At 44.6% G+C, this 27,734-nt stretch overlaps 1 long non-coding RNA gene across 1 annotated transcript; it reads right to left on the reverse strand.

Annotated features, from left to right (window-relative positions):
- On the reverse strand, positions 1-27,686 carry LOC131811245 (uncharacterized). Its single transcript, XR_009345858.1, has 5 exons — positions 27,589-27,686; positions 26,811-26,899; positions 19,123-19,278; positions 1,041-2,048; positions 1-597 (listed from the first exon to the last, which is right to left on the reverse strand). It is a non-coding gene; the product is annotated as an uncharacterized LOC131811245 (long non-coding RNA).
- Between the last annotated feature and the right edge of the window lie 48 nt (positions 27,687-27,734).

A 27,734-nucleotide genomic window follows, 5' to 3' on the forward strand; every position in this document is an offset into this window, starting at 1 on the left:
TTTTGGGATACTGCTCAGGAATCTCGTATGAAGTCTTTTACCTTGGCCTATTTGGGTGGGTGAATTTCTGTCCCTTTTCGTGGGCTACACCGTCTTTCCATAAGTGTTGAATAAACCAATAGCAATATTTACATGTTAGGAACAGCCAAAAATACATGACATGCATGCTTCCCTTTATCTTCAGAACAAGCCTGCCCACTATTACTATATCCATTGTACAAGAGGAAACTGAAGGTCAGAGAGTTTAAATAACTTGCCTAAAGTCACCCAGACAGCAAATTCTAACCCAGGCCTGTCTGAACCAGGAAACACCGCTCAGAATCACCATTCAATGGCTGGAAGCTCAGTCTTCGCATTTAAGGCAAGGCAATCCTTTGAAGTCAAAGGCTGTAGGAACATTTATAAAACGAATTTCAAAAATGCCACAAAGTAACAAGGGTTGATCCTTAACGCCAAAAACTCTTAGGTGTGAGTTCTCCATTTGGGGGCAGGATTGGCAGGAACAGCGTCACTCGCACTGCAGTGTGGACATCTGGCCACTAGATGGCCCTGCAGCTCTTTGCGGTGCCGTCTCCACCCGCCTTCGCTGGTTTGCTCCTAGTGGCCAAACCACACCGGAAGAGCAGAGAAATGAGAAAAGTAAGCACAATGTAGCATTTTTTAAAAAGATAAATGTACAAAATTGAAAGGCCATTCTACATTCTGAGAATGTGTCCTTCCTACTCTTTTTGGGTGGTAACGGACAATTGTTCCTATCGTGGGGACCCTTCCCTGCCACCACCTTAAAAAAAAAAAAAAAAAAAGGGGCGCCTGGGTGGCTCAGTGGGTTGGGCCGCTGCCTTCGGCTCGGGTCATGATCTCAGGGTCCTGGGATCGAGTCCCGCATCGGGCTCTCTGCTCAGCGGGGAGCCTGCTTCCTCCCCTCTCTCTCTCTCTGCCTGCCTCTCTGCCTACTTGTGATCTCTCTCTGTCAAATAAATAAATAAAATATTTAAAAAAAAAAAAAAAAAAAAAAAAAAAAAAAAAAAAAAAAGTCTTACCCAACTGTGAATTCTGAAAGTCTGGAATCAGTAAAGTACCAGCTTCCCATGAAAAACAGATCCAAGTCAAATATCTTAACGTGGTGTAAAGATCCCCAGCCCTCCGAGCAGTGTTTCTGGAAATAAACAAGCTAAAGTGCCTGCAAAAGTTAAATACAGTCATCCATGTTATACTTAGAAGCTCTTTTTGGTGAAATAGTTAGTGAAATGAAAAGATGTTGATAAAAGAGTCGTGAAACCAAGGAAGCTCCGAGTGGGTAGGAATTTCCCCAGGGAAACAGTGACATCAGTTCTTAAATGATGGGACCATGAGGAGGACACAAAATATAGGAAGTCGGTTCTAGAGAAAGTAAAGCAAAAGTTCGTATAGCCCATTGAAGGTCAAGGCACAACTGAGGGGTTCACAAGAAAGCTCAGACCTGCCACAGAGGATTGGGGATGTTCTGAATTGGAAGGGAGAGCAAGACAGAGGAGGAATCCTGGGTAAATATGGTCTTTTCTTTCTTACTTAAAGATGGAGAGTGTCCAGGTCTCTGGCTGTGGTCAAAAGTGTCAGGTCCCCAAGGATGGGTGTAGAAGACCATCCAGTTAACACACAGCCATGTTTTATTGTGTAGTGTTTTTTTCTTTCAGAACTGTTGACATCTAAAAGTTTCTGCTTGCTGTTTGCTTCCAGAAATCTTCACTCGCTCCAAGTGGCTTCCCTCACCCACACCAAGCCACCTATCCGCTGCTGTTTCCTCGCATTACTCGAAATTCTACTTCAGTGTTTCTTTACCTAGTAATCTCCTTAAACCTACCCTGTGCCCAACACAGTTCTTACTGCTAGACATCTTGAATCTTCATAGTAAGAATCTTTTCTCCCAAGTCACCTGCGAGAAGCCTGAGACTACGGACAGGTGCGACAATTCCCTCAGCGTGACGTTTCCTCTCGGTTGTGTAGGTAGATCCTGGGTTCTGCCCAGGCCAGGGCTCCAAGGGCTGGGCTGAGGGTGGAGTGGCCTGCAGCTGTGGAGGGCGGGGAGGAGTGTCAGAGGAATTAGAGCCTGAGCTTGAGTGAGAAAACCAGGGAAAGTCCCAAGTGTCAAGTTCAGGAAAGTAGGAGTTGGGTAAGAATCTGATGGGAAGCCAAGGCTGGGCACCTGAGAGCAAGCAAGATGGGCCAACAAGTTTGGAGAGCAGTGCTGTAAAGATTCCCAGAAATACAGGAACTGGAGGGCAAGAGCGTTCTGGGGATTGCCACTGGAATCCATAACCTCAGATGGTGAAAGGCGGCAGGAAAAGAGGCTCAGTGTCCTGGTTCCTGAAGGAGGACCCAGGCACTAGACACAGCTGGGAAGATGGAGGAGAACGTCCTCTACTAGGACAACTGTCTTCCAGTTGTCTCATTTGTCTCCTCCCTCTAGGTGCTCTGAGCTCTAAAATTAACCCCATGTTTTCTGAATAGGAAATGGGCATGCCAAAGAGTTCAACAGGTTCGAGGTTTCCATTTTTTTAAATATATTTAAGGGGCACCTGGCTGGCTCCCTAGAGCACACGACTCTTGATTTTGGGGTTGTGAGTTCGAGCCCCACGTTGGTGTAGAGATTGGTTCAAATATATTGAAAAACGTGCATAAAGCTTGTTTTGTTTTCAGGCAAGGCAGATTTAAATGGCTTACAACAGGGGCACCGCGGTGGCTCAGTCTATTGGGCAACCGAATCTTGATTTCAGTTCAGCTAATGAGCTCAGGGTTATGAGACTGACCCCTGAGCTGAGCTCCACATCGGGTTCCTCACTCAGCCTGGAGTCTGCCGGGGATTCTCTCTCCCTCTCCTTCTGCCCCTCCTCTCCCTGCCGCATGCACACATGCACGCGCACTGGCTCTCTTTCTAAAATAAATGGATAGATAAAATCATTAAAAGGATTACAACAAAATCCAGGCTGCCTATCCTCCCCCTCCCCTTCCCCAATCTTACTCCTCAGAGGAAAGTTCTTTGCTATGACTTCCTGTTTTGTCATCTTCATTTTTCTTTCTTTTCTTTTTTTTTTTTTAAGATTTTATCTTTAAATAATCTCCACCCCATGTGAGGCTTAAATTCACAAACTTGAGATCAAGCATCTCGTGCTCCACCGACTGAGCCAGCGTTACATTGCTCTATCTCAATTATCAATCTTTGACTTCATTAACTGACTTCCATATGAGGAATTAATTCTCTTTTCATAACCACTTCCACTTTCCCTCTTTCTCTCAATCTATTTTATGTCCCCATTTTTATTAATGGTGTGCATTATTACAATGATGTCATTATTCACAGCTGAGATGCATAGTATACGATAATTAAACTTTATCTTTTTTTTTTTAAAGATTTTATTTATTTATTTGAGAGAGAGACAGTGAGAGAGAACATGAGCGAGGAGAAGGTCAGAGGGAGAAGCAGACTCCCCATGGAGCTGGGAGCCCGATGCGGGACTCGATCCCAGGACTCCGGGATCATGACCTGAGCCGAAGGCAGTCGTCCAACCAACTGAGCCACCCAGGCGTCCCTAAACTTTATCTTTTATACCTTTTTGTTTTTCCTGTAATTAATAACTGCCTTGTTTTTTCATTGCCTTACTTTTCTGTTTTTCTATTGTGTTTGTGTGTTGATTTATTATTATTATTTTTTTTTACCAAACACTTAATAGATCTTTTTTTTAAAACTTCCTATCCAGAGCCCTCCTGCCCCAAAGCAGACGGTTTGCTCTCTTGGCCTGACACCACCTTTCTCCTCAGGTTCCTTTTAAACCAGTTGCATCCTTGGGGCACCTGGGTGGCTCAGTGGGTTAAAGCCTCTGCCTTCTGCTCAGGTCATGATCCCAGGGTCCTGGGATCGAGTCCCGCATCGGGCTCTCTGCTCAGTGGGGAGCCTGCTTCCTCCTCTCTCTCTGTCTGCCTCTCTGCCTGCTTGTGATCTGTCAAATAAATAAATAAAAATGTTAAAAAAAAAAAATTTAAAAAAAAAAATAAATAAATAAACCAGTTGCATCCTATGTGGGAGCCCCTGTTTCCTGGATCCCATGCCTTCCTTTCTTGGAATACTTCCTTATTCTCATGAAGCACTTCCGGCCTTCACTTTTTTAAACATATCCAACATATATTATTAACAGCTTAATTTAGATATAATCACATTCTATACAATTAACTGGCTTGACATATAAAATTACCCTCCTGACCCCTCCTACCATACCACCATTCCAGCCCCTGGCAACCACTTTTGTGTCTAGAAACCTGCTTGTTATGGACATTTCATAAAAATTGAATCATAGACTGTGGCCCTTTGTGACTAGCTTCCTTCACTCAGCATAAAGTGTTCAAGAGACATTTGTGCTGCAGCATGTATCAGTACTACATTCATTCATCTGTAATCATCATGAAATAGCTGTAAGAAAAAATTCACCCTCTTAACCATTTTTCTAACAATTTTATTTATTTATTTGACAGAGAGAGATCACAAGTAGGCAGAGAGGCAAGCAGAGAGAGGGGGAGGGGGGAAGCACGCTCCCTGCTGAGCAGAGAGCCGGACATGAGGCTCGATCCCAGGTCTCTGAGAACATGACCTGAGCAGAGGCAGAGGCAGAGGCTTAGCCCACTGAGCCATCCAGGCGACCCTTTCTTAACCACTTTTTAAGTGTACAGTTTAGTAATGCTAAGTACACTCACATCACGGTGTGACCATCACCACCATCCATCTCTAGAACTCTTATCTTGTAAAACTGAAACTCTGTATTCATCAAACAGCTCCCTATTCTCCCTCCCCTCAGGCCCCGGCAATCATCATTCTATTTTCTGCCTCTGTGACCTTGGCTACTCTAGGTATTTCCCATCAGAGGAATCATATTCTGGCTTGTGACAGACTTAGTTAGCACAATGTGCTCAAGGTTCGTTCTTGATGTATCAGAATTTCTTTCCCTTTAAAGGCTGAACGATATTCCATTGTATGTATATGACACATTTTGTTTATCCATTCTTCCTTTGGTGGACACTCGGCTTGCTTCCACCTTTTGGCTATTTATGAATAATGCTGCTGTGAACATGCGTGTCCAAATATCCCGAATCCCTGTTTTCATTTTTTTTTTTTTAGATTTTATTTATTTATTTGACAGACAGAGGTCACCAGTAGGCAGAGAGGCATGCAGGGAGAGAGAGGAGGAAGCAGGCTTTTCGCGGAGCAGAGAACCCAATGTGGGGCTCTACCCCAGAACCCTGGGATCATGACCCAAGGCGAAGGCAGAGGCTTTAACCCACTGAGCCACCCAGGTGCCCCTTCAATTCTTTTTATGGCCAAATAATATTCCATTGTATGGATATGCTACATTTTATTCATCCATTCATCATTTGATGGACATTAGGTTGTCTCTACTTTTTGGTTATTACAATAATGCTGCTATGAAAATGTGTGTGCGGGGTCCCTTGCTGGCTCACTGGGTGGAGCCTGCACTTTGGATCTTGGGGTTGTGGGTTGTGCATTTGCTGTAGAAATTACTTAAAACCCTTTAGGGGTGCCTGGGTGGCTTAGTTGGTTGAGCATCTGACTTTTGGTCCAGCTCAGGTCCTGATCCTGGGATCAAGGCCCAAGTCAGGCTCTGCACTCTGTTTAGAGTTTGCTTAAGACTCTCCCCCTCCCTTTGCCTCTGTCCGTCCCCACTGCTCTTTCTAAATAATTAAATCTTATTTTAAAATATAAAATAAAACAGAATCTTTAGGGGAACCTGGGTGGCTCAGTCAGTTAAGCATCTGCCTTCAGTTCAAGTCATGATCCAAGTGTCCTGGGATTGAGTCCTACATCAGCCTCCTTGCTCAGCCGGGAGCCTGCTTCTTCCTCTCCCTCTGCCTGCCACTGCCCTGCTTTACGCTCTCTCTCTCTCTCTCTCTGTCCAATAAATAAATAAAAATTTTAAATAGAATAGAATCTTAAAAAAGAAAGAAAGAAAATTTGACATATTTTCATTTCTCTTGGGTATATACCTAGGAGTGGAATTGCTTGGTCATATGATAACTCTGTGTTTCTTGTTTTGAGAAACTGGCAGGCTGTTTTCCGAAGCAGCTGCATCACCTTAAACACTGCCCCTATTAGCCATGTTGTGAGGGTTGGTTCCAATTCCTATCCTCATCAGCACTTGTTATTATGTCTTTTATATTATAGCCTAGTGGGTGTGAAGTAGTATCTCATTGTGCTTTTGACTTGTATTTCCCTAAAAGTCTGTTGAGCATCCTTTCATGTGCTTTTTGGCCATCTGTATGTCTTCTTTGGAGAAACAATACTCAGATCCTTTACCTACTTTTAGTTGGGTTATTTGTCTATTTATTTATTTTTATTTATTTATTGTCAAAGAGAGACACAGTGAGAAGGAACACAGGCAGGGGGAGTGGGAGAGGGAGAAGCAGGCTTCCCGCCGAGCAGGGAGCCCGATGTGGGGCTTGATCCCAGGACCCTGAGATCATGACCCAAGCCAAAGGCAGCTGTTTAACTGACTGAGCCACCCAGGCACCCTCAAGATACATTTTTTTGAGTCCTCGAATGTTTGAAGAAATCCTTTATTCCATCCTAACACTCAGTTAGTGGGTCTGGCTGGGTCTCAAAGGTTTGGAGGCTGGCAAGTCCAAGATCAAGGTTCTAGCCAATTCAGTTTCTGATGAGGGCTTTCCCGGATTACATGTAGCTACTTTCTCATTGTTTGTCCCTATGACCTCTTTGTGCAGGGATGGGGGCCCAGAGGGAACAAGTGAGTGTTCTCTGGTGTCTCTTCTCATGAAGACAGTAATTCTGTTGGATCAAGGCCTCATCGTAGGCTTCATGTCACCTTAATTACTTCCTCCAAATACAGCCGTACTGAGGGTTTGGGCTCCAACATATGAATTTGGGGGGTGCGTGGGGGACCAACAGTCAATTCATAACCATTGTTTACTAAAAATTGCTTGTTGTTTATGGTAACCAGACAAGCTCCATTTTATGTGGCAATCCCACTCACCCAGCCATGCTGTCTCTGCCCTTTTCTGTGCCAGGCCCTGGGCACTGGCTTAGCCCGCCCTCACAACAGCACTGCGAGGGAGACAGCATCCCTGCTTTTCCCCCAGGAGGAAGCCTTGCCTTGAGAGAGGTTAAGCAACTTGTCCCAAGTCACACAACTACCAAGAGGCCAAGCAGAGAGATGAGGCAAGAGTCAAACCAGGTAGGGGCGAGAGCACGTGACCGCCGAACCAAGGCATGACAACACCTGGTCATGGCCTGAGACCAGGATCCTTCAGCCCAAAGTACATGAAGTTATCAGGAATAAAATGTACAAAAGCCAGAAGCCCATGAGTAAAAGCGCAACCTCCTCGCCTCCAAAAACTGTATTCATAAAACAAACAACAAAGTAACAGAAGGTAGTTCTTCGGTGTAATACATTTAAAAATGGATGAAATGGCCCCCGGGAAACTTGAATCAGATACTGCCAGATCCTTTGCCTTTTTTTTTCCTTCCTAGCATATTCACCTTTCCTTTTCTTTTCTTTTTTTTTTTTTTAAGATTTTATTTATTTATTTGACAGAGAGAAATCACAAGTAGATGGAAAGGCAGGCAGAGAGAGAGAGAGGGAAGCAGGCTCCCTGCCGAGCAGAGAGCCCGATGTGGGACTCGATCCCAGGACCCTGAGATCATGACCTGAGCCGAAGGCAGCGGCTTAACCCACTGAGCCACCCAGGCACCCCTACTTTTCTTTTCAACTTAAAAATTTATTTTCTTTTTTAAAAAAAAATATTTATTTGCCAGAGAGAGAGAGAGTGCATGCAGAGGGGACAGCAGGCAGAGAGAGGCAGACTCCCAGCTGAGCAAGGAGCTTGATTTGGGAATCGATCCCAGGACCCTGAGGTCATGACCTGAGCCAAATGCAAACACTTAACCGAGTGAGCCACCCAGGTGTCCCTCATTTTTATTTTTTAAATGAGGTAGAATCAACATCAATAAAATGCATAGATCTTGGGGCACTGGGGTGGCTCAGTCCATTAAGCATCTGACTCTTGATTTCAGCTCAGGTTATGATCTCAGAGTCATGAGATCAAGGGCTGTGTCAGGGTCTGTGCTCAGTGAGGAAACTGCTTAAGATTCTCTCTCCCTCTTCTTCTGCCCCTGCCCCCTCTCCTGCGCTCTCTCTCTCTCTACACAAATAAAGTCTTTTAAAAAGTGCATAGAGGGCACCTGGGTGGCTCAGTGGGTTAAAGCCTCTGCCTTCGGCTCAGGTCATGATCTCAGGGTCCTGGGATTGAGCCCCGCATCAGGCTCTCTGCTCAGCAGGGAGCCTGCTTCCCCCCACCACCTGCCTCTCTGCCTACTTGTGATCTCTGTCAAATAAAATCTTAAAAAAAAAAAAAGTACACATATCTTAACATACAATTTGACACTTTGCAACAAGCATATATACTCTGTAACCACTGTCCAAAACAAAATAGAGCATATTTTCATCACCCCAGTAAGTTCGCTTGGGCTTCTTTCCTCCCCAGCCCCATGGCAACCATTTTTCTGCTTTCTATCACCATAGATTAGCCTGTTCTTGAAGTTCATATAAACAGATTCATACAGCTTATACTTGTTTGGATCTGGCTCCTTTCACTTAACATAATGTTTTGTTTGATTTTTATTTTGCTGAAATTCACATAGCCTTAAGTACACAATTCTGCGGCAGTTAGTACATTCACAATGTTGTGAAGCCCCCGCCCCTGTCTAGTTCCAGAGCCTTTACATCACTGGCCCGAGAGAAGACCCTGTCGCCATCCCATACTCACTCTCCAGTTCTTCCGACCGCTAGCACTTGGCAACCACTAATCCGTTTTCCATCTAACCTTTACTATCTATGATTCATCAGTTCGCAACTGTCTGGTAAAACCCCACAAGAAGAGAGAATTACCCAAAAAAGGCTCCAAAAGAGGGGAGAAAGACAAAACCAATGCTAGGTAAAGTAAAATCAAGCCAGGTGACTAAGCCATGAAGGACATTTCTCACTGCCAGTGAGATGAAGCCTACTCTTCCTCTTAAGCGGAAGGTCTCTGCTCCAATCAGTCTTTTTTTTTTTTTTTTTTTTTTTTTTAAATTTTTTTTTTTTTTTTTTTTTTTTTTTTATTTATCAGAGAGAGAGAGGGGGAGAGAGCAAGCACAGGCAGACAGAATGGCAGGAGAAGCAGGCTCCCTGCTGAGCAAGGAGCCCGATGTGGGACTCGATCCCAGGACGCTGGGATCATGACCTGAGCCGAAGGCAGCTGCTTAACCAACTGAGCCACCCAGGCTCCAATCAGTCTTGAAGGTTGCGGTAGCCTTATCTACACAAGTGCTGTTTATTTTCCTATGGACAAAGCCCAGTTCAGTGGCAATATTGAAAGAGAAAAGGCCCACAGCTGGCTCCTTCTGCAAATGGCATTGACATAAAGACCAAAGTAAATGTTAGCATCCTGCAAACAGCAGCAGGTGTTTGAAACACAAGAATAGCAGCCACTCGGGAGAACAGTGACCACCTGCTAAACAGCGTCTACTCAGAACCCATTTGAAACAGTCCATAGGGATGATTTCTGATGTGTGGGTGTACTTTATTACTGGGTTTTTGTGGGTTTGGGGGGTAGGTCTTTTCTTGCATTGCAGGGGATGTTTAGATAATGTCTGATTTTTTTAACTGGGTCCTTGCTCACCACCATAGCCTTAGCACCTAATACCTAGGATTATGCTTGGCACATAGTAGGTGAACAATTAGACATTTTGGAATAAATGAATAAATGAGTGAAATATCTTTCCTACCAACTATACAAGTGGAATCATAAAATTACTGTGTTTTAGATTCAGAGGAGAATGAGAAAGAAGGAAAACAAATAAATGTCCTCCCATAAGGGATCATGCAAGGTGGTTTCTATATATTACCTTATTGAATCCTCACAAATACCTTAAATATATGGTGCTGACTTCACAGATGGCGATACTGATGGTCACAGACGCACCCTGCTATGTCCCAGAACAGTGAGTCCAAGCCTTTCATTTGGTCACTGAAGACACTCAGAGCCAAAGCCATCAGGGGTCTTGCTCCAGGTGACAGAGCTAACCTTGTCGAGTGGCCTACCTAGAATGTTCCTATGTCTGTCCTTAGCTGAAGGCACAATATAATGATCCTTGAAGCCAAATGCCTATCTTTGTCTAAGGCACAGAAAGTTTCAAAAGGCAGAGTATTTGCTTGTAAAAAAATGGAGGGGAGAGGGGAGTGCAGCTTCCTGGGCAGATTTTAGGCAAAAAAGCCTCCACTGGATTCATATTCCCGGAATCTTGGGAGGATGGTTATGGGTGAGCAGCAGCAGGCAGGACACTGGGGAGGCCAAGAGGCTTGGGGCTGGAGCACCACGGATTTGCCAGTGGGTCCTGGCTCAGTCACTGTCAGCCTTTCTGTGCCTCAGATAAGCAATTGATTAGCGACGTACTGAGTGCCCGCCAAGTACGCTGCCAGAAAGGGCAAATTGGATCGATACCACTCGGTGCAACCCAATGGCTCAGGGGCACAAAAGTGTATACGATCAGGTCCCTGCTTCCTACTCCGACAGGACAACCAACCACAATGGTTTGCTGTGACTATGTCAATGTATCCCACTAAATGTTCTGAGTTCTGGGAAACTGCTCAGTCCTGGACACACCAGGGCAGCGGCCACCTATGAGAGGTTTTGACGGGCAGAGGAAACCACATGCACAGTTATGACGAACACTATGGGTAGCATGTAAAGCCTGGTCTAATACAGAGACGCCACCAGACATGGGCAACCATAAAGTGCCAACTGCGCCAGGGCCTACAGCAAAAGGAAAACCCAACGATAATGACCCTTCTTTTTTTATTTTTTTTTAAAGATTTTATTTATTTATTTGACAGACAGAGATCACAAGTAGGCAGAGAGGCAGGCAGAGAGAGGAGGAAACAGGCTCCTGCTGAGTAGAGAGTCCGATGAGGGGCTCGATCCCAGGACCCTGGGATCATGACCTGAGCCGAAGGCAGAGGTCGTAACCCACTGAGCCACCCAGGCACCCCAATAATGATTCTTCTTGATTTACAAATATGATAGTTTGTGGGGCACCTGACTGGCTTAGTTGGTAGAGCATATGACTCTTAATCTAAGGGTTATGAGTTCAAGCCCCACATTGGGCATGGAGTTTACTTTTTAAAAAATGTGATGGTGCTTGGGTGATTCAGTCAGTTAAGGGTCTGCCTTTCACCTCAGGTTATGATCTCAGGACACCTGGGTCTTGAGATTAAATCCTGTGTCAGGTTCCCTGCTCAGCAGGGAGTCTGCTTCTCCCTCTCCCTTTCCCCCTTGCTTGTGAGCATGCTCTCTCTCATATAAATAAAATCTTTTAAAAAAGCTTTTAAAAAGGGTGCCTGGGTGGCTCAAATGTTTGGGCATCTGCCTTCAGCTCAGGTCATGATACCCGGGTCCTGGGATCGAGCCCCGAATCGGGCTTCCTGCTCATGGGGAGCCTGCTTCCTCTCTCTCTGTGTCTCTCATGAATGAATAAATGAAATCTTAAAAAAAAAAAAGCTTTAAAAAATGTGATACTTTGTACATCACAGATTTTTTTCATTAACTTCGATTTTTTAAAATATTGCATTAAAAATTGCATAAAAATACATAAAATAAATATTGTATCAAAATATATTCCATCTTGGGGCACCTGAGTGGCTCAGTGGGTTAAAGCCTCTGCCTTCAGCTCAGGTCATGATCCCAGGGTCCCGGGATCAAGCCCCGCATAGGGCCCTCTGCTGGGTGGGGACCCTGCTTCCTCCTCTCTCTCTGCCTGCCTCTCTGCCTACTTGTGTCTCTGTCTGTCAAATAAATAAATAAATTAGTTATATAATTTTTAAGAAATATATTTGATCTTGATTACTGACTTTTGGGGCACCTCCTTAAATTTTGCATCCGAGGGAAGTGCCTCTCTTGCCTTACTCTCTGCCAACCCTGCAAGGTCAGCCCAACATGTTAGCCCCATGCTTCCAATATAATCTTTGAGACCTGGGACAAATCTCTTGGCTTCTCCATCTGAATATCTTCCTCTACACTAAGGAGGGTGAATTACACAGCCCCTAGGGGCCCTTCCATCTCCAGGTTCTGTGCCTTCATGATGAGATGTTGGGAAATGGAGAGGAACAGAGGACAGATAATGCTGGGAACAGTCAAGGAATGGAAAGAGAAGTAGCATTTCTGCTTGCCTACGATTAGAGAAAGAGAACCAGTAGGACATTTTTACATATTAACATAGATATGTGATGCATGTATCATATAGCATATGTGTATATATATGACATAATCACATATCATATCTACCCACTATATATATGATATATGATCTACATATATGTGATTTATCTCAGGGAATTGGCTTATATGATTGTGGGTTTGGCATGTTTGAAATTTTTGGCACAGCCTGGCGGGCCAGACACTTTGGGCAAGAGTCAACACCGCAATCCATAGGTGAAATCTTGGGACACCTGGGTGACTCAGTGGGTTGAGCGTCTGCCTTTGGATCAGGTCATGACCCCAGGGTCCTGGGATCAAGCCCCACGTCGGGCTCACTGCTCAGCAGGAAGCCTGCTTCTCCCCTCCCACTCCTGCTTATGTTCCCTCTCTCACTCTCTGTCAAATAAATAAAATCTTAAAAAACAAACAAATGGGGGCACCTGGGTGTCTCAGTGGGTTAAGCCGCTGCCTTCGGCTCAGGTCATGATCTCAGAGTCCTGGGATGGAGCCCCGCATCGGGCTCTCTGCTCAGCAGGGAGCCTGATTCCTCCTCTCTCTCTCTCTCTCTCTCTGCCTGCCTCTCTGCCTACTTGTGATCTCTGTCTGTCAAATAAATAAATAAAATCTTTTTAAAAAACACGAAACAAAAACATAGGTGAAATATCTTCTTCTTCAAAGATACCTAGTTTAGCTTTAAAGCCTTTCCCCTGGATTGGATGAGGCCCCATCAGACACACTCCTTTCGTCGACCTTAAACTGCGTCTACAAAATACCTCAGAGCAAAGCCTGGATTACTCTTGAAAAGAATACCTGGATATTACAGCTAAGCTATGTTGACTCATAAAATTAATCATCACAAGAGGAGGAAATTGCTCAGAGACGTGAAGTCGATTGTCCAAGATCATCCAGCTGATCAGAGTCAAAGTTGGGACTGAAAGTGTGCTATATATGGACCCCAAGGTCCACATTGTCCCAGGAATCTTGCTGTGTCTGGGCCTCCGGAGAATTTCCTGAGGCATCACAGCAGATTCCTAATCCCTGCATGACCCTGTGACTTCTCTGTCATAGCTATTTTTGTGTGTCTCCTTCTGGACTGGGGGTTCTTTGGGGAAAGATCCCTGCATAAATATCTTTTTATGATCCACAGTACTAGTGAAAAGCCCCACATCTGTCAAGCATTCAGTGACTATTTGTAGAATTAGTGAATCGCTAATAATTCCCAATGTGTTGTTTCCTATATAGGAGCACTAAACTAAGCTTTAACTGTAAGATGTTAGCTATAATTTCCAAGATTTTTCTAAAAAACTTAGTTGAGAGAGAGAGAGCATGAGCAGAGGGAGAGGGAGAAACGGGCTCCCCATTGAGCCGGGAACTCCACAAGGGACTCAATCCCAGGACCTGACCTGAGCCAAAGGCAGACGCCCAACTGACTGAGCCACCTAGGTGCCCCTAGATTTTAGCTATAACTTCTAACTTCTCCTTCACCTCTATCTGCACCTCCTCGTCCTCCTTCTTCTAGTTTGTTAACTTTTGCTTTAATTGAATGTCAATTTCCCCACCAAAACAAAATAAAAGGGAAGGACCCTTGTGGCCATGGCAATATATTCTAGAAGCCTGCTGGGCATTCTAACTTAATGTCTTGACAATGGATCAAGTGGGGTGGGTTCTACTATGATTCTTAGATGCATGACAGGAAAACAGAGTCTCTGAAAAGTTAAGGACCTGTCTAGGGCACCTGGGTGGCTCAGTGGTTTAAAGCCTCTGTCTTCAGCTCAGGTCATGATCCCAGGGTCCTGGGATCGAGCCCCGAATCGGACTCTCTTCTCAGCAGGGAGCCTGCTTCCTCCTCTCTCTCTCTGCCTGCTTCTCTGCCTACTTGTGATCTCTGTCAAATAAATAAATAAGATCTTTAAAAAAAGAAAAAATGTTAAGGACCTGTCTAGAGTCACAGAATTTGTGACTGGACTCTAACTAACCTCTAAACTCCCCCCGACCAACTTCTGGGCCACACTGCCCAGGTCAAATTGTTCCCGGCAGCCACACTGGAGCTCGACCTCATCAAGCTGAGGAACTGAGAAGCACACGTGTTAATAATGGCAGCACCACAGGACGCCTGGGTGGCTCAGTCAGTTAAGCGTCTGCCTTCAGCTCAGGTCATGGTCCCAGGGTTTCTGGATCGAGCCCCACATTGGGCTCCTTGCTCAGCTGCGTCTTCTCCTCCTTCTGCCTGCTCTGCCTGCCATTCCCCCTGGTTGTGCTTTCTCTGACAAATAAATAAATGCAATCTTAAATAATAATAATAATAATGGCAACACCAGGACCAGGGCTCTGGGCTCCTGGTTTCTAGGGGCACATTCTCCTGGTTGTCTCTCAAAGCAAGGCCTCACTGGGGCCCTTGCAGGCTGTGCCTGGGCCTCCCTGGGCTATTTACTCGGCTAGGTGTGGACTCTGCCTGGCTCCCAGTCTGTTGTTTGCCCAGTAAACGTTACCTTGGCCCCACCAATCTACTACCCAACAAAAGAATGGCAACCGATGCTGAAAGGAACGTTCTTTTGCTGGTTTCAGACACCTTGTTGACTTCAGTTTTCAGTTTCTGTCTAATAAAATGCAAATAACTGAAAGTGGGGGTCGCCTCAGAAGCCTCACGGCCTCCAAGCAGTGAGCCAGGCCTGGGTCCTTTTCCCGCCAGTGCAACCTCTGGGAATCAGGCCATATATGAAGTCGGCAGGGATTTAGGGTCAAATCCCAGTTCTCCTGAGTGGTGTAACCTTGGGCCTCACCTCTCAAGCTTCCTCCTCTGAGAAACAGAGCCAGGGCTTACCGTGCAGGAATGAGAGAGAGAAGGGATGCCAGTGCCTGGCACAGAGCCCCATACTCATGGGCTGTCAGTCCTACTATTGGCTTAGTCCGCACAGCCTTGCACTTGTTTCCTTGACAATAAAAGAAGCTTTAGCGTAAGGACAAAAACAAGGCTTGCTGTCCGTGGCTACTCTGGTTTCCTACCACCTGGCTTCTTCCTGGAAAAAGGTTCCAAGAACTTTTTAGAGGTAGAAAGCGAACAAACAAGGGAGATTTTAATCAGTAAAAACAGGTTCTGTCTTTCTCAGGGAGGCGGCTGCCTACAGCTCCAAGCAAATCCTCGCAAACCGTAATGTTACCTCCGCGATCGATTTGCAACAGGAGGTTCTTGTTCTGGAACCCGGATACGCAAACAAGGGCGCTTTCAGGAAGGGAGGGGGGAGGGAGGGCGCAGGGCGTCCTTCGGGAGGCGGATTTCATCAGCTGCCCCCTGTCCCCGGGGAGCCCGCGGGACCTGTCAAGCCGGTGGCCCAGGCCAGAAGGCAAGCTGAACGTTTTAAAGTCCACGGGGCCTCTCTTCTGACCTTTTCATTTAAGTGGGCCACATTTAAGAAATGCCAAGGAGGAAACCGTGGTGATTTGTGGTTGCCAAGCCAAGTGGGGCGCTGAGAAAAAAGCGGATGAAATGGAAAAGGTCAGCTACCTCCGCTGTGCAAAGCGAGGAGGCTGGCTGGGTCCAGGCAGCACAGTCTCAGGATTCTGAGCTGCTGTGCCAACTCCTGACCCCAAGTGTTAGCCTGTCTCTGGGACTCAGAGACAGAGTGACTAAAGTCACCCTCAAGTCCCTTCTGGCTACTTTAGAGAAAGAGGCAGAGCAGGACCCCGGAGAGGGGGAGTGACTGCAGAATTTAAAGCCAAACAAGGATAGGCTGAGTGTGGGGGTGGCAAGAAATGCTCCCCCACATTCTCTCATATTCCTGCCTCCAGTTTTTTGGAGGTTTTTTTGTTGTTTAGATTTTTATTTATTTTAATTGACAGATGTTAATTGACAGAGAGATAGAGAAAACAAGTAGGCAGAGCAGCAGACGGAGGAAGAGGGAGAAGCAGGCTCTCCGCTGAGCAGGGAGCCTGATGCCGGGCTCGAACCCAGGACCCTAGGATCATGACCTGAACCGAAGTCCGCCACTTAACCAACTGAGCCACCCAGGCGCCCCTTTTGTTTTGTTTTAAGGTTTTCAAATACATATTTTAACACCGTGGTGGTAAGATGCCTTCACATCCACTGCAGAAGTAGAATCAGATTAGGGAAGGGGAAGGGTGAAGGAAGAAAGGAAAGAAAAAAAAAAAAAAAAGAAAGAGGAAGGAAGAGAGGGAGGCAAGAAGAAGGGGAGAGAGAGCAAGGAAGGGAGAGAGATAGGAAGGAAGGAAGGAAGGAAGAGGAGGGGAAGAAAGGAAGGAAGGAAAGAAAAGGAGAAAGGAAGAGAAAGAAATAGTGTATAAAGTATTTCCTTCCAGTAAAGATGGCCCTCAATCAAAAAAAGAAAAACGAGGGCGCCTGGGTGGCTCCCTGCCTACTTGTGATCTCTCTCTGTCAAATAAATAAATTAAAAAATCTAAAAAAACAAAACAAAACAAAAACAAAGAAAGAAAAACGAAATTCAGGGAAAGAGCGCCTGGGTGGCTCAGTGGGTTAAAGCCTCTGCTTTCAGCTCAGGTTATGATCCCAGGGTCCTGGGATCGAGCCCCCTGTCAGGCTCCCTCTGCCTGCTTCTCTGCCTACTTGTGATCTCTGTCAAATGAATAAATAAAATCTTAAAAAAAAATAAATTCAGGGAAGAAGAGGAAATTCTGACTAACAATTTTGTTTTTGATCCTTTTGGCAAGGGTCATAGCTAAAGTCAGAGCTCAGAGACCTGGAACTGTGGACCACTAGTAAGAGCTAGCTGGGAGGCGAGGGCACTAGGGGAAGGATTACTGTGACTCCATGACCTGAGCGGATGGCAGGAGAGAAGAGTCCTGCCTCCAGTTTGAAAGAAAAGTTGTAGTTTATTTTTATTTATTTTTTAAAAGATATTTAAATTTGAAAAGTTGTAGTTTATTTTTTTTTTAAAGATTTTATTCATTTATTTGACAGAGAGAGATCACAAGTAGGCAGAGAGGCAGGCAGAGAGAGAGGAGGAAGCAGGCACCCCGCTGAGCAGAGAGCCCGATGCGGGACTCGATCCCAGGACTCTGAGATCATGACCCGAGCCGAAAGCAGCGGCCCAACCCACCGAGCCACCCAGGCGCCCAGTTGTAGTTTAAATAAGAAATATTAAGGACATCTTTGAGAGTGCTGAGGATAAGGGGATGGGAGGGACAAGGGATGTCCTGGGAGAGTTAAAATGAGTACACAGAAATTCAGAAGGAACTCCTCATACACTTCGATTTGAGCATATTAGCAGATGTTAAAGGTTGAGTATCTGTTTTGTGTTAGTTTCAGATCTTTTTTAGCACCAGATGAACTATTACCACGTTTCTCTCTCAGGGGCCAGGCGGCATCTGTCTTCTCTAGCAGGGAGAAGAGCCCAAGGTAAAAGAAAAATTAAAATCTTGGGCAAACTCCTACTCGTCCTTCAAAGTCCATGCAAATATCTCCTTTATGAAGACTTTCCTTATGGCCCTTGCTCCTTGGTGCCACCACCGGGCTGGCTGCAGTTATAATGTGGAATTACTTATCTCTTTGCTCTCCCAGGTTCCGCTCCATTGAGAGTAACATAAAGGTAACCCAGAGCCCCGGGGTTTTCTGGCAATGGATCTGATCATAATGTTGGAAAGAGCAGTATATTGCGTGTGGACACCCAGCTTCTGGAAACCAAGTAAAAATCATTGAATACAAATGGTTGAACACAGGTGTAGGGTGAAGATTTCCAGGAGAACCCCAAGTCGATACAAAGGCAAATTGTCACTTCTTCTTGCTGGAAACTGGGTTGGGGCGGGGACACTTGGTTGATCAAGACGAGAGAGTCCTGGGATGCCAGGGTGGCTCAGTTGGTTGAGCCGCTCCCTTTGATTTGATTTTAAATAAAATCTTCAAAAAAAAAAAACTAAGAGAATCCTTTTAAGAAAACTTTGTGGTCATTTTTCCCCCCAAAAATGCAAGTAAAACTTAGAATCAGACAATTCACTTCCTGTAAGCCTGAACAATTCTGATTTTTCAGGACACTTCAATTGAAAAATGTGATTTCCCCATCCAGAGCTATACCCAGGACAATCTTCTTTACTCCTTTATCTCTTCCAGAAGGTAAGAAAAATTAGACTCACAGTGAGCTGTAAAGTCATCTGGTCCCCTGGAAGGTGAATCTAAAAGACCCCTCGGGGAGCCTGGGTGGCTCAGTGGGTTGGGCATCTGCCTTTGGATCAGGTCATGATCTCCGGGTCCTGGGATTGAGCCCCGTGTCGGGCTCCCTGCTCAGTGAAGATTCTGCTTCTCCCTCTCCCCTGCTCTTCCTCATGCTCTCTCTCAAGTAAAGGGGAAAAAAAAACTTTTTAAAAGACTTTATATATTTATTTAATAGAGACAGAGCACAAACTGGAGGAGCGGCAGGCAGAGGGAGAGGGAGAAGCTGGTTCCCCATGGAGCAGGGAGCCCAACTTGTGGCTCCCTCCCAGGGCACTAGAATTATGACCTGAACCAAAAGCATCAAAGGCAGATGCTTAATCAACCAAGCCACTCAGGAACCCCCAAAAAAATCTTAAAAAGAACAAAAATAAAAACAAAAACAAACTTCCTTTTCCTCACCTGTTCTGTGCAGAACAGCCGCCACAAGCCACCAACCCCCAGTTATGGTGTAAGCCAAACTCAACCCCAATCTCACCATGGGTCACAGGTGTGTGTGCTCAGCAAATGTTTGCAGCCCTTTGCTGGGAATGTTATCCCAGGTCACATTAACAGGACAGATCACGGGCAGCCTGTCCAGGTCTGGACCACCCAGGGGTCAAGTGGGCATTTTGTTCTCAGGGTGGGGGAGGGAGCAACTGGGGAAAACTCACCTGGTGTTCCTTGCTGTGCCATTTTTCCTCTTTGTGGACTCTGTCCCAGCTTATGACCAATGACCGAATTTTATACTTGGACATTTATTTTAAAGACTTGAACTCCCAGTTGTTCTGCTTAGACTTCTGGGACCTGTCAAGCTTCTTGGCTATCAACTGGCAAAAGATGGAGGAAGGATGAGAAGAATGGTAGACGAGAGAGAATATGGGGATGCCCAGACGCATGAGGGGAGGTGGCCCTTGGCAACTGTAACACTTCACACACGCAGTTCATGCTTTCCCTGTGTCATGCACTGTGTTCAAGACAGTAACTTGTTCAACGCTTAATTCTCATTTTACCGACAAGGAAACTGAGGGTCAGAGGGTTCTTATGTGTTAGAACGAGTATGTGTTAGAGCTGAAAACCTACCCTATGTCGATCCATTTCACAAGCCAAGGCCCCCATACCCCCAGGCTGTTATGACCATCCTCACAGGGTCTAGAAATGGAAGATGGTTGGCCTCTATCCCGAAGTTCTTGGAAGCAAACAATTCTATGTCTTCCTCCTCTCTCAAAGCTTTTCTCTTCTCATCTCCCCTTTATTCACCAAACCAGAGTTTCATCTATATTTTACCCAACTGGCTCTTAGAACCACATAAATCTTGGCTGTTTTCATGAAAAAAAAAAATTATAAGAGAACAGAAATGGTATAGTTTGTAGTCTTTTCCCACCTGATTATTAAATGTATAAAGTTAGCTATAAATAAGAGAAATTGAAGGCTGAATCCAAAGACAACTTAAAGAACCTAAGGTTGGAGATAAAGTACTTACTGATCCTGAGCACCTGAGATCTCAGGACTCTGAGATCAAGACCTGAGCTGAGATCAAGTGTCAGATGCTTAGCCAACTGAGCCACGCAGGCGTCCCTCTTTTCTTTTTTGGCGTTGAGAACCCCTAGGCCATTCTCAGGAAATCCAGTCTCCTATGAGCCAAGTCAAGCAAAATCTCACAGCGACGCCTCACAGATGAGGGCACCTCACCAAAGGAGGAGGGGTTCCGTCGCTATTACTTTGGAGTCAAAACCTTGTGTGTGTCTGGGAAGGCTGAACTTGAGTCCAACTTCAGCTCCTCAGATAAAGGTCATTTGCTGAAATTAGTCGTGAAACGTTTCGCAAAAATCGATACACCACACAGAAGTTAAGAAATTGAAAACAAGGCGGGATCCTCAAACAGGAAACAGACATTAAGGGAAGAAAACGTTGAAATCCAAATAAAGTCCAGAGTTTAGTTAATGGCAGGGTGTCAGTGTTGGTTTCTTAGTTTTGACAAATGTGTTATTTGGTCATGGAGGCTGAGAACATTAGGGGAACTGGCACCAGGGTTGTAGGGGGATATATGGTAATTCTCTATGCTGGACTTGCATCTTTTCTGTAGACCTACAATTATGCCAAAACAAAAAGGTTATCTTTTTTTTTTTTTAAGATTTTATTTATTTATTTGACAGAGAGAGAGAGAGATCACAAGTAGATGGAGAGGCAGACAGAGAGAGGAGGGAAGCAGGCTCCCCGTTGAGCAGAGAGCCCGATGCAGGGCTCGATCCCAGGACCCTGAGATCATGACCTGAGTTGAAGGCAGAGGCTTAACCCACTGAGCCACCCAGGCGCCCCTTTTTTTAAAGACTTATTTATTTATTTATTTGACAGATCACAAGTAGGTAGAGAAGCAGGCAGAGAGAGAGAGGGGGAAGCAGGCTCCCCGCTGAGCCGAGAGCCCGATGTGGGGCTCCATCCAAGGACCCTGAAATCATGACCTGAGCTGAAGGTAGGCACTAACTGACAGAGCCTCCCAGGTGCCTCCAAAAAGTTTAAAATTTTTTGAAACTAGTGATTTGAAATTTATTCTCCGAGTACTAATGAAGGGAGCCCGCTGCACTTCAACTGCACTTAAAACTCCTTTCAAGTAAGATAAAAGTAAGATAAAACTTGCTTCTCTTACCACCTTTGAACCTTGGTGTCAATAAAGGTACGGACAATGGAGTGTTTGCACTTTTCTTTAAAAGGACAAAACCAAGTGCAGGGCCATTTACTGCTCTGGATCAATGCCAAGTAAAAAAGAGAGGCATGGGATATCTTTGCATTTTCCAAATAAATCTTTTCCTTTTGTTGTTGTGTCCTTTAGCCCCTGTTGAATTTACTGGGCAAATGAACTGTAGCATTTTGCAGAAGCCAAAGGAGTATTGAATTTCTTAGAACTTTAATACACACAAATGAAAGTCAGGAAGTGTCGCAACTCTTCTCCAGTAAGGGGTGGGCAGCCACAGGATTGAAGGAAACATTCGTCAACATGACCAGGACGATTTCCTGTCCACATGCTCAGTGTCTCAACATTACTTAAACGGTTCGTAAACGTCTCACTTTAAAAACATATTCATAAAGTTAAAAGCAATAGGATCACTAGTCCTGGAAAACCAAAGGACTTCATTTCTACAGGGTAGGGAAGCCAGTCCTGAGCATACATACAGGATTGGTTTCGTAGTTGTAACAGAAGGACCTCAATTGTGTAAAATGACCAGGGGAGAGGAAACTGGAATTGGGGGAGGGGTGTACATAGCTCTTTGATTTCACTAGGGAAACAAAAATATTATATAGAATTTGGCTCTTCACTCTTTCCCGTATTGTTGAGTCTTTTTTTTCCTTGTGAGAATATAAAAAGTTGCCTTGGAACGTTTGCTTTCTTTTTCCAGTGTAGCTGGTGTTAGAACAAGAGTCATTAGTACTCTTTTTTTGCTAGAATCTGCCTCTTGACTACAGCGTGAGAGTCTATAAAATAGGATGCCAAGCAAAGCAAGCGGACACATGAGTCTTTCTAACCATGAATGTCAAAATCATGGCATCAGAAAGCCAGCATTCCTGAATTCTATTCTCATTCTTCTCCTGAACCACTTTAAAATCTATTTGATCAATAAACGGGGGATTATAAAGATGAGCCCAATGTCCTTGCCTTCAAGGAGCTTATGGTCATTTAATATGGAGATCCAGGCAGGTAAATTTCAACTGCCAAGTGTCACAGGGGTTTTGCTGGGAGGATTGACTGCATGGGAACAACCACGTGCAGAGTGGGGTTGATGTTTTGCAAGAGTTTAGAGTAGTGGTTCTCTCTCTCTCTTTTTTTTTTTTTTTTAAGATTTTATTTATTTGACAGACAGATCACAAGTAGAGATAATGACATTCACAGGAAGTATGGAGACGGAAATCATTATTGAAATGGCATGAAGGGTCCTGTGAGTGGTTCAGTCTGTTAAGCATCTGCCTTCTGCTCAGGTCATGATCCCAGGGTCCTGGGATCAAGTCCCGCATTGGGTTCCCAGCTCAGCAGGGAGTCTGCTTCTCCCACTCCTTCTGCTGCTCCCCCTGCTTGTGTTGGGACATGTCAGAGAGGACATATGTCAAAAACAGGCTACGACATAGATAGCCTTGAAGACATTATACTACGTGAAATGAATCAGATACAAAGGGACAAAAGTGTAATTCCACTTATATGAGGTATCTAGAATAGGCAAACTCACGAGACAGAAAACAGAGAATACAGAACAGAGAATACAGTATAAAGGTAAGAGGGGTTGGGGGGATAGGAGGATGGAGCATTATTGTTTCATGGACACAGAGTTTCTGCTTGGGATGATGAAAGAGTCCTGGAGACGGATGGTGGTGATGGTTTTTGACAATGTGTAGGTACTCAAGGCCACTGGATTGTATGCCTAAAAATGGTTACTATGTTAGATCTTATGTTGTGTACATTTTACATTTTGTGTTGTGTACAATTGAAAAGGGGGACTCTCATTTGCAATGACGTGGATGGAACTAAAGGATAATATGCTAAGTGAAATAAGTCAATCAGAGAAAGATAATTATCATATGATCTCTCTGATATGAGGAATTTGAGAGGCAGGGTGGGGGTTTGTGGGAGGTAGGGAGGGAAAAAATGAAACAAGATGGGACCAGGGAGAGATACAAACCATTAAAGACTCTTAATCTCAGGAAACAAACTGAGGGTTGCTGGGGGTGGTGGGGGTGGGATAGCGTAGCTGGGTTATGGACATGGGGGAGGGTATATGCTATGGTGAGTGCTGTGTGGTATAAGACTGATGATTCACAGACCTGTATCTCTGAAGCAAATAATATATTATATGTTAATTTAAAACAATTTAAAAAAAAGGGGGGGGGTGCTCAGGGCACCTGGGTGGCTCAGTCAGTTAAACATCTGAGTCTTAGTTTTGGCTCAGCTCATGATCTCAGGGCCATGGGATTAAGCCCCACACCGAGCCCTGCGTCAGGCTCCATGCTCAACATAGGGTCTGCTCCTCTCTCCCTCCCCCTCTCCCCTCGCCCCAACCCCCTTTCTTTCTCTCTCAAATAAATAAATAAATAAATAAATAAATAAAATCTTTTTTAAAAGGTGGGGGGGGGCTTCATTTAGCCAAGCCTGAGACAGTTTGAGATCAAAATAATAAATTATTTCAACTTTTAATAATTTTTAAAGTAAAATAGGACTTTATGAGTTGATAATTATATAAATAAATAAATAAATAAGGGGCGCCTGGGTGGCTCAGTTTGTTGGGCCTCTGCCTTCGGCTCAGGTCATGATCTCAGGGTCCTGGGATGGAGCCCTTCGTCTGGCTCTCTGCTCAGCAGGGAGCCTGCTTCCCCCCCCTCTCTGCCTGCCCCTCTGCCTACTTGTGATCTCTGTCAAATAAATAAATAAAATCTTAAATAAATAAATAAATAAATAAGAAGGGAAAGGTCCACTGCACGTAGAATTCCACGTAATAAATACAGAAATGATGATGGAATCAGGAAATCACTATTTGTTAATCATTAGTGTAACCATTAATTTAGGCAAGAATCATCAATGGATCCTAAAACTGGTAGGTGCAAGTCTAATGAGAAACAGGATAGGTAGATATTTTAAAATACCTTTCTACAAAATACCTATTATTAGTAAGTATAGTACTTAATAATTAACTTCACAGTGGAGAAACTTAGCAGACCTCATTTAAACCAATTGATACAAGTTACTATCACTAGTAATGGGACAAACTGACATCACATGCCTCCTGATATCATGCACTAAGAAGAACATAGCAACACGCTGTGGGATTGCTGCCCACCATGCATAAATCATGAGGTAACATCAGACAAACCCAAAAGGAGGGGATTTCTACAACTGTGATTGACCTGTACATTTCAAAAATGTCAAGGTCAAAAAAGACAGAAAAGACCAAGAAACTGTTCCCAATGAAAGGAGCTCTCAAAACAATTAAAATTAGTACAAATTTTGTAAGACTTTTTAAAGCAATATACATTCCAAGCTTTGGTATATAATTATCAAACAGAGGGTAAAGTGATATTGGAAATGTATCTTTGGATTTATGTGTCAATAAATTAATAGTACTTTCTGCAAGAATGTGACAGATTCTGGCATTAATTTTATTTCTTTTTAAATTTCCTCACTTCTAAAAAAGAGGTCAGTGTCTTCCAAGACAATGTTCATTTAACTAAGGTGTGGGGAAGGGAAGCATTTTGTTGTAACAATGTCCTTCAATTGTTTGTACATCTTTCAAGTTAGAAGCCAAGTCACATAGTGATCTATCATCAAAAAGTAGTCTATTGAACTCTCAGCTAATAATTCAATTTTGTCTTTCATCAATTTTTTTAAAGATTTTATTTATTTATTTGAGAGACAGAGATCACAACTAGGCAGAGAAGCAGGCAGAGAGGAGGAAGCAGGCTCCCTGAGAGGAGCCCAACTCGGGGCTCAATCCCAGAAGGCAGAGACCTGAGCCGAAGGCAGAGGCCTTAACCCACTGAACCACCCAGGCACCCCTGTCTTTCATCAATTTTATTGAAAACAAAGAATTAGAACCAGTGCAGCTGGAAAGGGATTTGATATTCACTGATGAGGGTCACTTCCTTTCTCAATACCATCACTAATAGCTAAACTGGCCAATTTGTTTGCATGCCCAAAGATTTTTCTTTTCTTTTACTTTTTTTAAAAAAGATTTTATTTTTAAGTAATCTCTATACCCAGCAGGGGCTTGAACTCACAAACCCAAGATCAGGAGTCACATGCTCTTCCAACTGAGCCAGCTAGGTGCCTCCTGTAGCACACTTTTTATTCCCTTCCCTCTCTTTGCCTGTGCCATCTCCCACATTGATATCATATAGACCAGCGCTATCCAACAGAAATAGAATGCAAGCCACTTCTTGTATTATTTAAAATGTTCTAGTAGCCAATTAAAAAAAAAAAAACCACAAAACCAATTTCTAAAACGCTGTTTAGGTGTGTGTGGGTAGCTCAGCTGGTTAAGCATCTGACTCTTGATCTCAGCTCAGATCTTGATCTCAGAGTCAGAGTTCAAGTCCCAAGCTGGGCTCCATACTGGGTCTGGAGCCTAATTAAAAATAAAATAAAAATTTTTTAAAAAGCAGTTTAACTCACAATATCAAATATACTATCACTTCAACATACAATCAATATAAAAAATGATTAACAAGATATTTTACATTGTCATGTTTTCATGTCTTCAAACCGAGTGTGTATTTCACGTTTGCAGCACATTTTAATTCAGACTGGCCACATTTCAGGTGCTTGATACCCACATGTGGTTAGCAGCTACCACATTAGAGCAATTTTTGAATTCTAGTTTCAGATTATAACTGGGTTTTGTTTTGTTTTACATTGACATTTATTTTGACTTAATGACCTATGGTTTCTTTGCATTTCACAAAGTCTAAGAACTTTGCATTTTATGTTATCTCTTATCACAAGTGCCTAGTAAATGTTTTAAGATATTAATGGCACCTGATGCAAGAATTATCAGATTACTCTTACAAAGAGGATATGAAACTGTTCAAAGGTTTGGAGTTGAGTGACACTTGGTGGATGGCAATCTGCATTAGGTCAAATTACTGTTTTTGAGCAGGATTTTAAATGTGTATCAAAGTTAAAAGCCTTGAAAACAAAGCTGGGGAGTTAATTTCAACATTCCATTTGTACCCCATTAACCAAGACCAAAATGCAAACCAACCACCTTTTCTCCTCTGCCCCAGCATCTTGTTCCTTCTCCACATGGTTACTCATGGACACCTTGCTGGACTAACAGGGGCCTCACCGCATTTTCTTTTTATGCCTACATGATTTAAATTTTAGCTTCACTGGGACTTCTTACATTGCACCAGACATTCTCTTGGTGTTCACGAATGATAGCTTAACAAAAAGTTGCATGACAGTTACACGACTTTTCTCAGAACCTCTTACAGCTTTCTTTAAAGGTATAGGTCTCAGCCAGAAGGCACCCCAAAGACTTCTCCCAAAGGTCTCAGAGGGCAGGAGTGAGTCTCCCATCTGGGGAGGTAAGTTAGGACCTGGATAGCTCCCAACCGATGAGACTTAGGAAGGAAGCAGGCTTCATTGTGCAGAGTCTCTGATCTCCCCACCTCTTTCTCAGGACTTTGAAGCAGCATGTGTTCAGAACGCCCTCAGTTTCAATAGTCACTGATTTAGCCCTGCCAACGTGGAGGAAGAAGGCAGGCGTGGGAGACTCGTGGCCCACTCCAGGGAGTAAAAGAAATTGGGACCCTTTACGGAGTTGATTTAGTTCCAGCTTCCCATCCTTTTTCCTCCTCACCAGAATATAACTGAAGAGCTAACCTGACTTAATGACACTGCAAAATTACCTGAACTATTCTTCCTTTTCGTTTTTTGCTTATTTCCAACCACCCGATAGGAGTTTTACTAATCTGTAAACACAGAGGAGAACAGTAACTACTTGTTAAACAAATTATCACTTTGTAACTCTAGGGAATTTCACATTTTGTAATTTACTTCAAAAAAGGCGAATGCGCGGGGGGGGGGGGGGGGGGGCGGTGGTTGTCCGGGATTGCCGCATTCTAATGTCCTCGGGCCTAAACCGCTCCCCAGCTGCCAGGGCAGGAGCCTCAAACCTCCCCGCGTGCCAGCGGGCTGAGGGCAAACCCCGGGACCCTCGTCTGAACACATGAAACAAAAAAAGTATGCTCTTAGCTGACAACTGGGAAATGCACATTAAAGTACTTCGCATGCACTCCTACCACGCGGACCTGACGACGCCCGGGTTTGTGCAAACTTAAGAGCCAAGCCTAGTTCTAAAACGCCCAATTTCACTTTCTAAAGGCTATTTCGCGGAATTTCTTGCCAGGCTTTTTTTTCATGCAAGCCTGACTGGCTTGCGCTCTCTGCCCCCCGCGATTTTGCGCTCCGCTCGCGGCGCCGATGTGGCGCAGGAGATAAAATGTGGTCGGGCAGAGGGGACACCCGTCCGTCAGTCTCGGGGAAGGGTCATCAGTCCGGAAATCTACCCGTTTGGAATTAGACCCAGTCGTCCGGGTGGAAATCCGTCAGCCTAGGGGGTAAAATCCGTCGGAGAAGGAAACCCCGCCGGGTTCCGTACCCTTCCTGAGGAGCCAGGCAGTCCCCAGGTCCTCCAGGGCCGCGAGCGCCGGACCCCGCCGGTCCCCCGTCCCCCACCGCCCCTCCTTTCCCGGATTGCAGCCTCCACGCTGGACGCTCCGGCCTCGCCCCCTCGGGGCCCGCAGG

This window comes from Mustela lutreola, chromosome 11 (assembly GCF_030435805.1).
Source record: "Mustela lutreola isolate mMusLut2 chromosome 11, mMusLut2.pri, whole genome shotgun sequence".
NCBI lineage: Eukaryota > Metazoa > Chordata > Mammalia > Carnivora > Mustelidae > Mustela > Mustela lutreola.